General features: G+C 43.3%; 1 protein-coding gene across 12 annotated transcripts in view; it reads right to left on the bottom strand.

Moving 5' to 3' along the window:
- The window catches only part of LOC139746178 (putative neural-cadherin 2), a 760037-nt gene that overhangs the window by 279540 nt on the left and 468458 nt on the right, over window positions 1-12039 (bottom strand). Inside the window, exon 9 of one of the 12 annotated variants that reach the window (XR_011712089.1) lies at window positions 4983-6780. The exons of the other annotated variants lie outside the window; for them this stretch is intronic. The gene's annotated coding sequence lies outside the window, so the exon portion shown is untranslated. The remainder of the gene's footprint in view (window positions 1-4982; window positions 6781-12039) is intronic. 12 annotated transcript variants of the gene reach the window in all.

Genomic DNA, 12039 nt, shown 5'->3' with positions numbered 1-12039 from the left:
CAGAAGGCATTTTCGATAAATCGTCTTGATCCTATATTGGGGCAAACGAAATTCCCGGAGACAAACCTGATCGAAACAGTACCGAACCCTCTGTCTCGACAGGCCTACACAAAGAGTTCAGTGCAAGCACGTTCAGTGGTGTCTCGAACACTCTGTCTGGTCAGACGGAGACAGACGGCTCGGTACTGTTTCAACCAGGGGTTTACAGCGCCGTGCACTGAGTGTGTACCGAACCTTCTATTTCAACAAGCAGAGAAAGAGGGTTCGCCAAAACTTCGAGCATAGATGTGTACCGAACCCTTTGTCTCGACGGGCGGAGAAGAGGCTTACGTACAGCATTTTGTCAGCTGGCGAGAGTACATGTCGTACCATTTCGACTAAAGATGTACCGAGATCTCGTTCCATCTACCACCTTGGAAGCCATCGAGGTCTGTGTAGTGTTAGTAATGCTTCAACCAGGGATGTACTGAAGCCACTGTCTCATCAGGCAGAGAATCGGTACAGCTTCAACTACGGGTGTAAACGAAGCCTTGGTCTCGACGGATAGAGACAGAAGCGTCGATACACCTTCGTTCAGTTGCAACCACGATCTTTGATAATTACAGGCAGAGAAATAGTGTTCGGTACAGCTTCAACTAGGGGTGTAAACGAACTCTTGGTCTCGACGGATAGAGACAGAAGCGTCGATACAGCTTCGTTCAGTCGCTGCCACGATCTTTGATAATTACAGGCAGAGAAATAGTGTTCGGTACAGCTTCAACTACGGGTGTAAACGAAGCCTTGATCTCGACGGATAGAGACAGAAGCATCGATACAGCTTCGTTCAGTCGCTGCCACGATCTTTGACAATTACCAAGACTTTAGTCCGAAACTGTACATAAACACTTTTAAGAAATTAAGTCTTTGATGTAATTATTTCCTGTTACATTTCAATTCAATATCAAAACCTTTCCTAAACCCATCGAGGCATAAACCTTTTTATGAACTCTGTTAATATCTGGAAATTCCTTTGAGATATTACATGAATCTCCATACACCAGTCAGATTCCCTAATGAATGTAAGACAAAGTTTTTATCCCGACCCACAATGTAATGCGGCCTCACTCCACTTTCTACTCACTCCACTTTCTAGTCTCTTTCTTCTCATACATCTTTCAGACACTAACAACATCAAGTGACTCTCTAAGGCGGGAGGAGTTGACACAAACTTGGAAGTTGGTAATGTTGACGTCGGTAATTCTGCCCCAAACTTTAAGACGATGTCAAAGAGACTGCTGGAAATTATGCGGTTTAGGGAGTGTTTGCGCGACCGCTTGCGAAAACTGGGCTTGTCTACGTCGAGGCTACGTTGCTGGAGATCTGGGCTCTTATTTTGCATGATTATATTACACGTCTCCATGGTGCTTGTACTACAGGTTGAACATAATTAAATTGTTCTGCAGTTTTGCCTCGGTTTACACACTCGTGGGTTCGAATCTCGTGTAACTCATTTTCCAAAATGTTTTCACCCTTGTGCGAGTTGCAGCTCTTCGCAGAAGTTTATTTCCGGGTTAGGGTAACGTTGCTCAACGTGCTGCTGGGGGAGTGTGTGGTCGGGGGTTGGAGATGGGAGTGTGATGATGGTGAGGTGCGGAGGTGGGACACACACACACACACAGAGACGGCTATAAGACTAATTATTAAGTGTGCATTATCGATGATGGCACGTACCGGCTGGAGAGGCAAGATGATGGCTTGTGTGCGGGGTCAGGGAGCGAGGTCTGAACTGGTGGGGATGACTGGAGGTGGTTGGTTAACGTTTTGTTGAGGGAATGACTGTGCTGGGAGGACACGGGGTGTGGCGACCGTGAAGGGTGAGGGAATGACTATATGCTTTGGGGAGGACATAAGTGTGGCAGGGGTGGAATGGAGTTGTGGTAGAGGTGACGTATATCCCTCTAGGGGCGAGGGAGGCATTCACCCTCCACATCCACGAGTGATGGACTGCCTCTCACCTCCTGAACATAAAACCTCCTCCTCCTCCCTTCCCGTCATAAAACAATCTCCTCTGACTTGGAAAATTCTCTGAAGTACTTTTGGGAAAGTCCTGTTCTTCCCTTGGTTCACTCCCTCCCTCTTAATCAATCCCTCATCATCCTAACTCAGCCATCCACTATTATGAACATTCCTCCCATGCTCCACTCTGTACCCAGGACCAGCCCATACAGTTACCACCACCACCAGACATTCAGACGCCCCTGAATCGTCGTCCAAATGGACGTACCCTTTCCTCCTGAGGGAAACGCATTAAGGTTTTCATCTACGTCCTGGACAGACAGAAACTAGGACTATAGTCTACAGAAGTCTACACAAGCAGTCTTATCATTTCATCTTAGTAGATGATACAGAGAGATATATATACATACCTAGACAGACATATAGACAAACGCAGACATTCATACGCTTGTGTGCGTAATCATCCACTCATGATAAAGTACCTATTTGTGCGTAAACGGAGGGAGGTTTTCCACTCACGATGCCTCATCGCAACCTCATACCTCTATCATACAGGCTTCCTGACTATTTCCTCTTCCAATCATGACCTTGTTATGATGACAACTTTTCTCCGTCGTCATGCGCTCTGGCATGGAGACGTCATCTTTAACATCGCTGTGTCCTTCTGCTTGGTGTGGCTCAAGAATCTTTTCTTTTTTGCTTTGGGTGGCAGATGAATCATATCTCTTGAAGGAAACCTGGATTCCTTAACAGAGTCATCTACGTCTGGGCTATTGATAGAGATAATACTGTGTGAAATGTTATTCTCGGCATTGCCTATGAATCGCGTATCCGAGGGTGGCTCAGAGGTCGTGCTCTCAACACCTGGAGGGTCGTAACGTCGTGCACAGGGTTCGAACCCTGCTACTCAAGTGCTGAAAGCCAGAGTGACAAAACATTTGACGCCTCGGACGCTGGCGTCCTACGTAAGGAAGAATTTGCCTGACGGAGGCAGAAGGACAGACAAGAAATGCATCCATCCAGCGAGCAATTAAGCGGTGGTCGCCTCAGAGACGATCCTGAAAATGAGAAGCACAGAGGCACACACGGACCGATCGCTTTGACACCTTTTAATGCACTGGAGAGGATGCCCATACACCACATTCATCTCAAGGGACCAAAGTGAACCTCTAGCAATAATGATAGTTTGATTTCTAAAGACTGAGTTAATATACAAGGTTGTTCTAACGTGAGAGATTCGGTCGGTGTTATGATTGGAATCATAGCTACGAACTGGGTAGTATTTGGGGAACACTGCCGTCAGCTGAATAATCCATCAGGGGTAGTGTTCTAAAACCAAAATCGTATCCTAAGGACTGCAAGGCAGCATGCAAAAACATAAACTGAGACACACACACACACGACCAGGAATGAGAGAGAGAGAGAGAGAGAGAGAGAGAGAGAGAGAGAGAGAGAGAGAGAGAGAGAGAGAGAGAGAGAGAGAGAGAGAGAGAGAGAGAGAGAGAGAGATGCAAACCTCAAACAACACGATCATGAACCTAATCCCTGAAAGACACACTGATGATTGGCATATCTCGCTCAACACAAGTCAGCCATAAGATCCTCCTGGAAGAAACTGTGGCGCGCATTATCTTAGACCCATGAGTCCAGCTCCCACTCATGATATAGACCCATGAGTCCAGCTCCCACTCATGCTATACTTCTGATCCATTCTAATGGAATCTCTTCTTACACTCGTGAGACACCACTCAGAAAATCAGACCACGAACGAAACACACGACATAAACATCGGCTTCATTCGGTCGACGGACTCGCTAACTTTTATCAAAGCAAAAACTTTTAAAAAGTTTGTCAAGAAACACAGGCCTCCTTTACTGGATAGATATATATTTTCTCCCTCCATGGCTGAAGCGCGTTCGCTGGCCTACCTAAAAGTTTTCCCTTATCTTTATTAAACCTTTGGGGTCGTGGAAGAGACGATAGCTATTGACCATCCTCCTCCGTCCTCGCGTCCAGCAGGAACATTTTCAATCTACATTTAAGTCTAACGCTCTCGGTAAGGTCTGACATCATAAATGGATTCGCATCTATAATGTTCATTACGCGACGATGGTGAAGTCTTTACGTCTTACAGGTACAGGAAAAGATGTCGCATTTCTAGGTTAAAATGTTCTCTATCATATTCAATTCTGTGACTTTGTTCACATATGGGTCAAGTTGGATATCATGTTGAACAAAGCGAAGGTAGTATTTTGGTGTTATATATATATATATATATATATATATATATATATATATATATATATATATATATATATATATATATATATATATATATATATGCCGACGGACAAACAAATGAATACACAGCACACTGAGTTTATAGATATAGACACTTGAAGTTCTCTTTGGTCTCCGGTCGTGATATGTCGATGGACAGACGAAGGTATATGGAGGGAGACATGCAGCATTCGATCTAGATTACCGGCGTTTCTTATTAATGATACAACAACATCTACTGCTACTACTACTTTTACTTCTACTTCTACTACTACTACTACCACGACTACTACTAATGATAATGATGGAATAATAATATGACAATCATGCACTCTCATTCACTAAGAATGTTTGTGATTCTTCGTAAGTGAAAGGACTGTTTAGACTCGTACATGTCATTGTCCCGAAGTATCGGTGTATAAGTCAAGCCCTGTTGGGCGGTCTGATGGCCCAAACATGAGTGAGAGACGTCTGCTGTAGAATGCGTAACGTCCTACAGATCACGTCACAATCAGTTCAGGAGATGGTAAGATATTCCACCAAACTATATAACCATGCTGGTCTCCTTTTCACACTACTCTAGGATATGCCACTGCCTGGGAGGCTGGCTCCTCCTCCTATGAACCATACATAAACGAGACCATGAGGTCTACTGACGCTAAAGAGGAGGAAGAACAAGGAAAGTCGTGTCTGTTGGCTTCACTCACCGATAGGGCCGTTCTCCTGCACCTCGCCGTAGATGGTGACGTTGGGGAAGACTGGAGCATTGTCGTTGACGTCCCTCACCACCACTGTCACCACGGTCTCCGCCGAGTGCACCCGCTCGCGCCTCATCTCCATCATGTACGCCAGCTCGTGTTGGAGTTTCTCCTCTGAACTCATGGAGAATACGCCACGGTCCTGACACCCTCCACCGTCCGCTGTGAACCTCCTCACGTAGCGGCGGTCTTCTGAAAGCACGCCCGGCGTCTTGTGGTCCAACGGCAGCATTTCTTGATGTTGCTGCGGATTCACTTCACGTTTCCTGATGGCTGCCGATGCGGTCCTTGACGCACTTCTTCCCTCCTCTGGTTTTAGGCTGCGAGGGCCACTGGACAAGCCATCTTCGCCTCTCGTGGCGATTATGCTGGCTGGACTTAGCCCAGCGAGGTCTGCTGCCAAAAATTGGTCCTCCTGAAGTTTTTCGCGTCTTTTCCCTTGAGCCGATTCTGAAAGTTGCGCTCCTGTACTGCGTCGACCTCTTGGAGATTCATGAAGGCCGGAGGGTCGTTCCCTTGTGCCAGTTATGGGGGAGTTTGTCGTAGAGGACGAAGTTTTGTTAACTTTGTGACAATGGTCGTGGCTTGAAATCCTAGGGATCTTCGTTCTAACAAGGGTTCTTCTGTCTTCGAGATAACTCTGTGGAGTCTTTGACTTCGACGAACCTCGAACAAACAAGATTCTTCGGTGAGTTCCAACAATTTGTTGATGGTTCCTGCGCGATATATATTTCGGCCTCAGGAGTCGTTGTCGTCCTGGTTTGACTCCTATGTTCATAGTTTCCCCAGAATGTTGGTTACCACGGACGCTCGAGAAGCCAAAGGACTCCTCCCCTCTGTTCCAGCTCGCTGGGATAAACTTTCGAAGACTTTCACGACTCCAGACTTGAGATCCGTAGCCCAACCGAGATACGTTGGGTAATTCTAGTCCTTTTCCAACACCGCTAGTTTGGCTTCCCTTTTGTACCTTATGTTTCACGTCTCCAGACGTACTCTCCTTCACGTGGCGGTGACTCTTGTCTCGTAACTTCCTCTTCTTCTCCGTCGTTCTCCTTCTTTTCTGAAGGAACTCCCCTTCCTTGCCTAAAAGTGTAGATGTCAAATTTTCCCCAACATGTCTTCCAAACCTCTCGTGTTCTCTGTCTCTCTCACACACGTGGTATATCTGTTTGTCTCCAGGAATAATATTCATCTCGTCCTGCTGTGCTCCTCCATTTAGCTGTGCACTTACTCTAGGCCTTTGGTTCAATGCCTGTCCCTCTTCTTCGTCTTTGTGTCGCAGCTTATCATCATGTGACTCAACGGGGTACTGGGAGAGAGAGTATTGATCATCTGGTCTGCTGGTGTCTTGCAGTAAAGAATGTTGATCTTTCTCAGGTAGTGAGGAGTAATGATCGCGTATGGGAACAGCGGGTTTCTCTCTCGCCGTGAGAAACGGAACCTTTGACGGATTCTGTGAAAGGGAGTTGAGTTCTCGTGGCTCATCTGAGCCCTGAGAATGGACGTGCCGTCGCTGAACGCCCCTGAGTGACCTGGAGACGCCTGTGCCCTGGGAGTGGTCATGATGACCCAGAGTGACCTCGGGTGGTGTGGAGACCCCTGTGCTCGGTGAGGGGTCATGCTGACCCTGCGTAACCCCGGGATGTCTGAAGACCATTGATGGGAGAGGCGAAAGCCGCTGTCCGTCCCTCACCTTCGCCTTCACCTTCCATGTGCCACGACCCAGCGGGGGATCACGGTCCAGTGGCTGGAATGATACAGGAACAATCATTAAAGACTCATAAGCAATCATGTAGTGTAAGGCGTAAACTGGAACTGACTACAGGAGGATCAGGTTCTCAAACAAGAGGATAAAGGAGTTCTACGATATATACGACCCAATGTTTTGTATATCTTGGTGGGCTACAGGTGTTTCAGATTTATCTTTCAAGGTGGCGTAGTAACTCTTGTCAAACATCGCAGAAATCGAGCGAGCTACACCTGCTAACACCATGACAACTCTAAGGTAGTGCTGTACTGCACATCTGTCACACGTCATCAAAATATGGTGAGCGACACTTGCTAACAACATGTTAACTCTAAGGTAGTACAGCACATCTGTCACACGTCATCAAAATCTGGCGAGCGACACTTGCTAAAAACATGTCAACTACGAGGATTCGAATATTCGGATGTCACCCACCCGTCGCTCTATCCAGAACCATATCTCTTGTGTCGCGTCACTGGTTCTCTTATACTGTACCTTCGTTCAACCCTGACTTCAGTGAAAACTAAGCGACCTTAATACCCTGGCACCTGTTCTTCATACAGTGACGATTCATCCATCTTTCGTATGTAAATACGTGTGTATTAGGAGGGTAGAGTTATGACCAGTAGGACGCTATACTGTCTCTCACTCACAAATATAAACGACCAGAGAACTCCTACATATGTGTCACGGTTTCAGTAAACTTGTACAAGAAAATCAACGTTAATTTCAGAGTTCATGTCATGCTGAAACAGAAATGAATTAAGGTTGATAATGTGCACATTTACTGGCGAAGCTATTTCAAAATGAAATACATTTTTACAGCATCATACAAAGTGACGGTAAAATTTTTTCCTTCAGTGCTGAAATGTTCACTGAGTGAGGTGTTTCTAAACATTACTCAGGACAGGGTCACAGGATAAGCCATTACTTTTGTACATTACTAAAAAAAAAAATATCACTCAATGCGTAGTCTCTTTCAGGCAAAGGTATTTCAAATAACTTTCAACATAAGGATTTTAGATTTTTTTCTTTTTCCCTGAAACCTAAAAATATAACACAACAGGGAGGCTTGAGCTAAGATTGTCTGGACTTTAATAAACATATGCAGTTGGAAGGATCAGTCCAATATTTCCGGGATCTGTGTCAATTGCATCCAAGTACATCAGCATATATATATCAGGGTCTTCACCTGCTCCTCTTAGCCAGCTATGGTGGGTCTTTCGCAGAGGGGGATCTTTTCGTGGACAAGTACAGCAGCATATATATATATCAGGGTCTTCACCTGCTCCTCTTAGCCAGCTAGGGGGGTCTTTCGCAGAAGGGGACCTTTTCGTGGACAAGTACAGCAGCATATATATATATCAGGGTCTTCACCTGCTCCTCTTAGCCAGCTATGGGGGGTCTTTCGCAGAGGGGGATCTTTTCGTGGACAAGTACAGCAGCATATATATATATCAGGGTCTTCACCTGCTCCTCTTAGCCAGCTAGGGGGGTCTTTCGCAGAGGGGGATCTTTTCGTGGACAGGTACATCAGCATATATATATATCAGGGTCTTCACCTGCTCCTCTTAGCCAGCTATGGGGGTCTTTCGCAGAAGGGGATCTTTTCGTGGAAGACCACTTGTGTTGACATCCACAGGGAACGAGTGAAACAGATAAACACCAACTTGATAAACTATCATTGCACGTAACCCTCGGTACGTAGAACAGATTTTCAGAGATAACAACTGAATCCGGAGATAATAATGAGCTTTCTTTCTTTCAAACTATTCGCCATTTCCCACGTTAGCGAGGTAGCGTTAAGAACAGAGGACTGGGCCTCTGAGGGAATATCCTCACCTGGCCCCCTTCTCTGTTCCTTCTTTTGGAAAATTAAAAAAAAAAACAAAACAAGAGGGGTATAATTTTTTCTGCATCTTGGTGAGGTACTGAGAATAGAGATATTCTTGTACGAATGTTGCAGTGCTGTGGCAACGCTACACTTAACAGCACAGGTCGCGAAGGATATGTAGGTGGTGGTGACTTGTTGATAATATTGTAGTGAGATAAGTCGTGGGTTGTGGATACTACAGACTCTGTTTATGTCAGAATATCATAAGAAATATGCCAGTTGCCAATATGGAAACCTTTGGGCCACGAAGTGAAACCAAGACGAATTTCAAATAACATCTGAAATGGAGGATGTCCAAGTCTTTGTTTAAATTAAAGCCTCATCATAATTTCGAATACCTTAGTCACATCAACTCTCAAACCTTTCCTTTTCCAATCCGAATCTATAAGATTATGGATCAGCTAATCAGCGGTGATGCATGGAGTAAAAAACTGTCCAATTTCTGTGTTATATAAGTCAAAGTTTCTGTGGGAAAAATTGTTTGAGATGTAGAATAAAAAGAAGAAAAAAATTCTAGCTGAAAATGTTAATGTAAATCACTAGCTGAAAATGTTAATGTAAATTACTAGCTGGAAATGTTAATGTAAATTACTAGCTATTAATGTAAATTACTAGCTGAAAATGTTAATGTTAATCAGTAGCTGAAAATATCAATGTAAATTACTAGCTGAAAATGTTTAATGTAAATTACTAGCTGAAAATGTTAATGTAAATTACTAGCTGAAAATGTTAAAGTAAATTATGGGAAAGAGCAATCAAACAATTGGGTGTTCTCATTATCCATCTTCATTCCTTGGTTGTTTCAATATTCTCCAATCAAACTGACCAGGAACTGCTATCTCGATTGCTTCCTTCCACTGCGTGTTGACGCTGGCATTAGATCTTCAATGTGTGTGTGTGTGTGTGTTGCAAAATTGTTTTGCTCTGTCTGCAATGTGTGTGTGTGTGTTACAAAATTGTTTTGCTCTGTCTGCAATGGGACTTGGTGTGTGGGGCATGAGCCAAGTCTTCTGTGAAGAATATTGATTCAAGAAATAGCGTTCAAGATCTTCGTCACGCCTTCAATATCTTGACTCAAGTCACTATCATTTTCTGTGATTAATGGATTAATCGAACGGGTGATAATTCTCCTGTTTCTGACATTAATTCTAACACAATTATGAATGCTAAAAATCACAAAATTCTTTCGGTATTTTTTTTTTCTCTTGTCGGTATTATAAACATATACTTCTCACTCACGCAAACTTTACCGCATTTTTTTGTTTCTACGAAAATCACATAATTTACTCTGTTTTGTGTACCATATATTAGGACAAGAGCCTAGTATTAATTCACTGCTCACAACATACCCATTTAGTTTTCGAATATGCCTGCTTGCTACCCACCGACACAAAATATTTTTCCCCTCCAGTAATTTTGGATGTTTTACGACCCATTTCCCAGGCTACGTCCATATCATTTTCACTCACCATGTCCTCCCACTCTATCAAATGAAGAGCAACGCGATGATTATAGAATATGCGTGTCCCAAAAATCCGGTATCTGAGATGGGTCACACCTTGAAAATGGGGCACAAGAACAGAGACCAGTCTTAGGAGGTCTCTGGTCGTGTTCTCATGGCAAATAATGGGGGTATGTTGTGATGACTTACCAAGCTTTCACAGATCAAGCTAAGCTGGGATACAAACCTGCAACAGAAAGCGAATGTCCACAGCTACAAGCTGCCATAGACAGACTGGTATATCAAAAAAAAAAGGCTCACGTATCAGCTTTAGAGCCAATTAGGGCAAAGTTTTATTCCATGGCAGTGAAGACGTAAAGATAAGTTCACGAAACGTAAATAAAGCGAAAAGTCTCCCTTGACCCAAAGCCCAGTACGCATCGAGCAGAGCGAGGTAAAACAGGCGTAAAAAGAGTCTAGTCTTCATGAACATGCCATTCGAATCCAAATGAAGAAAATCATCTTCACTTCTTACTGTTCTCTTTGGCGTCATCACCTTCAACGCTGCGTTCAATTTTCTTCGCCGTGCCTGACCAGAGATACAAAGAATAAGGGCAGAACTTCGGTGAGCTGGTACATTAATTCCCAAGAGCAAGAATTAAATACCGATACAATAATCAAAACGACCTACACGTATCTCTCTTAAGAAAAAGGGTAAGTTTATATAAGGCATTTTGATGGTAGGTGTTCACAATTGCCATTGGCTTTGACAATCTCATTCGACGTAGCATTTTAAGAAGGCTAGATCAGTCTGAGACTTCATTACTCATCAAAGATAATCAACTGTACCAATGATACGTTTCGAAACAGACTTGATAAACACAACCACGACTGTCATCTGCGACTCTTGTGGTACTGTATCAACTTTAGAAGGAATTCTATCTTAATCATCTGTCTCGAACACCCTACTACGTTAATCTCTATGTTTCTTATCTCTTCTACGGGAGAATCCAAGAGCCTGTTGGTGTTTCTCTGTCTTTGCCACGTTCGTAAGACAGAGTCACAAGTTTTGAAAGGTGTCTGGCAACAGTTACGAACAATAACATCTTAAAGTGATATTTTTCTCTAACAAAAACATCTCAAAGTGATATTTTTCTCTAACAATAACATCTCAAAGTGATATTTTTCTCTAACAATAACATCTCAGTGATATTTTCTCTAACAATAACATCTCAAAGTGATATTTTTCTCTAACAAAAACATCTCAAAGTGATATTTTTCTCTAACAATAACATCTCAAAGTGATATTTTTCTCTAACAATAACATCTCAGTGATATTTTCTCTAACAATAACATCTCAAAGTGATATTTTTCTCTAACAATAACATCTCAAAGCGATATTTTTCTCTAACAATAACATCTCAAAGTGATATTTTTCTCTAACAATAACATCTCAAAGTGATATTTTTCTCTAACAATAACATCTCAAAGTGATATTTTTCTCTAACAATAACATCTCAAAGTGATATTTTGCTCTTTGTTTACCAGAACATAATCGTACGATCATAGGCTGTTCGTCCTTGAGGCTAAAAATAAGAACTCACAAGCAATCTATCAACCTACATGCCAATACGTAATTGGCCTCTTTTGACACTCTTCCAAAAGAAAGCGAAGGCTTCTAAAACGAACATTTCATACCAATTTTCCTCATATGTACTACCATGATTTTTTCTTTCATCTTTTTTGAGCCATGAGATTTCTTCAACTAGAGGCCAACCGAGCTCTGTTATCCAGGGCAGCGATTCCCAACCTGTTTTTGTGGCGAATTCCTAGTCTATATTTCCTCCAATTTTGTGAGCCAACTTCAACACAGAATCTCTGCGCCCCCTTTGTGTTTTCAAGTCCACTGAACATGAATATATCT

This window comes from Panulirus ornatus, chromosome 64 (assembly GCF_036320965.1).
Source record: "Panulirus ornatus isolate Po-2019 chromosome 64, ASM3632096v1, whole genome shotgun sequence".
NCBI lineage: Eukaryota > Metazoa > Arthropoda > Malacostraca > Decapoda > Palinuridae > Panulirus > Panulirus ornatus.
This window is presented reverse-complemented; position numbering and strand designations above follow the sequence as displayed.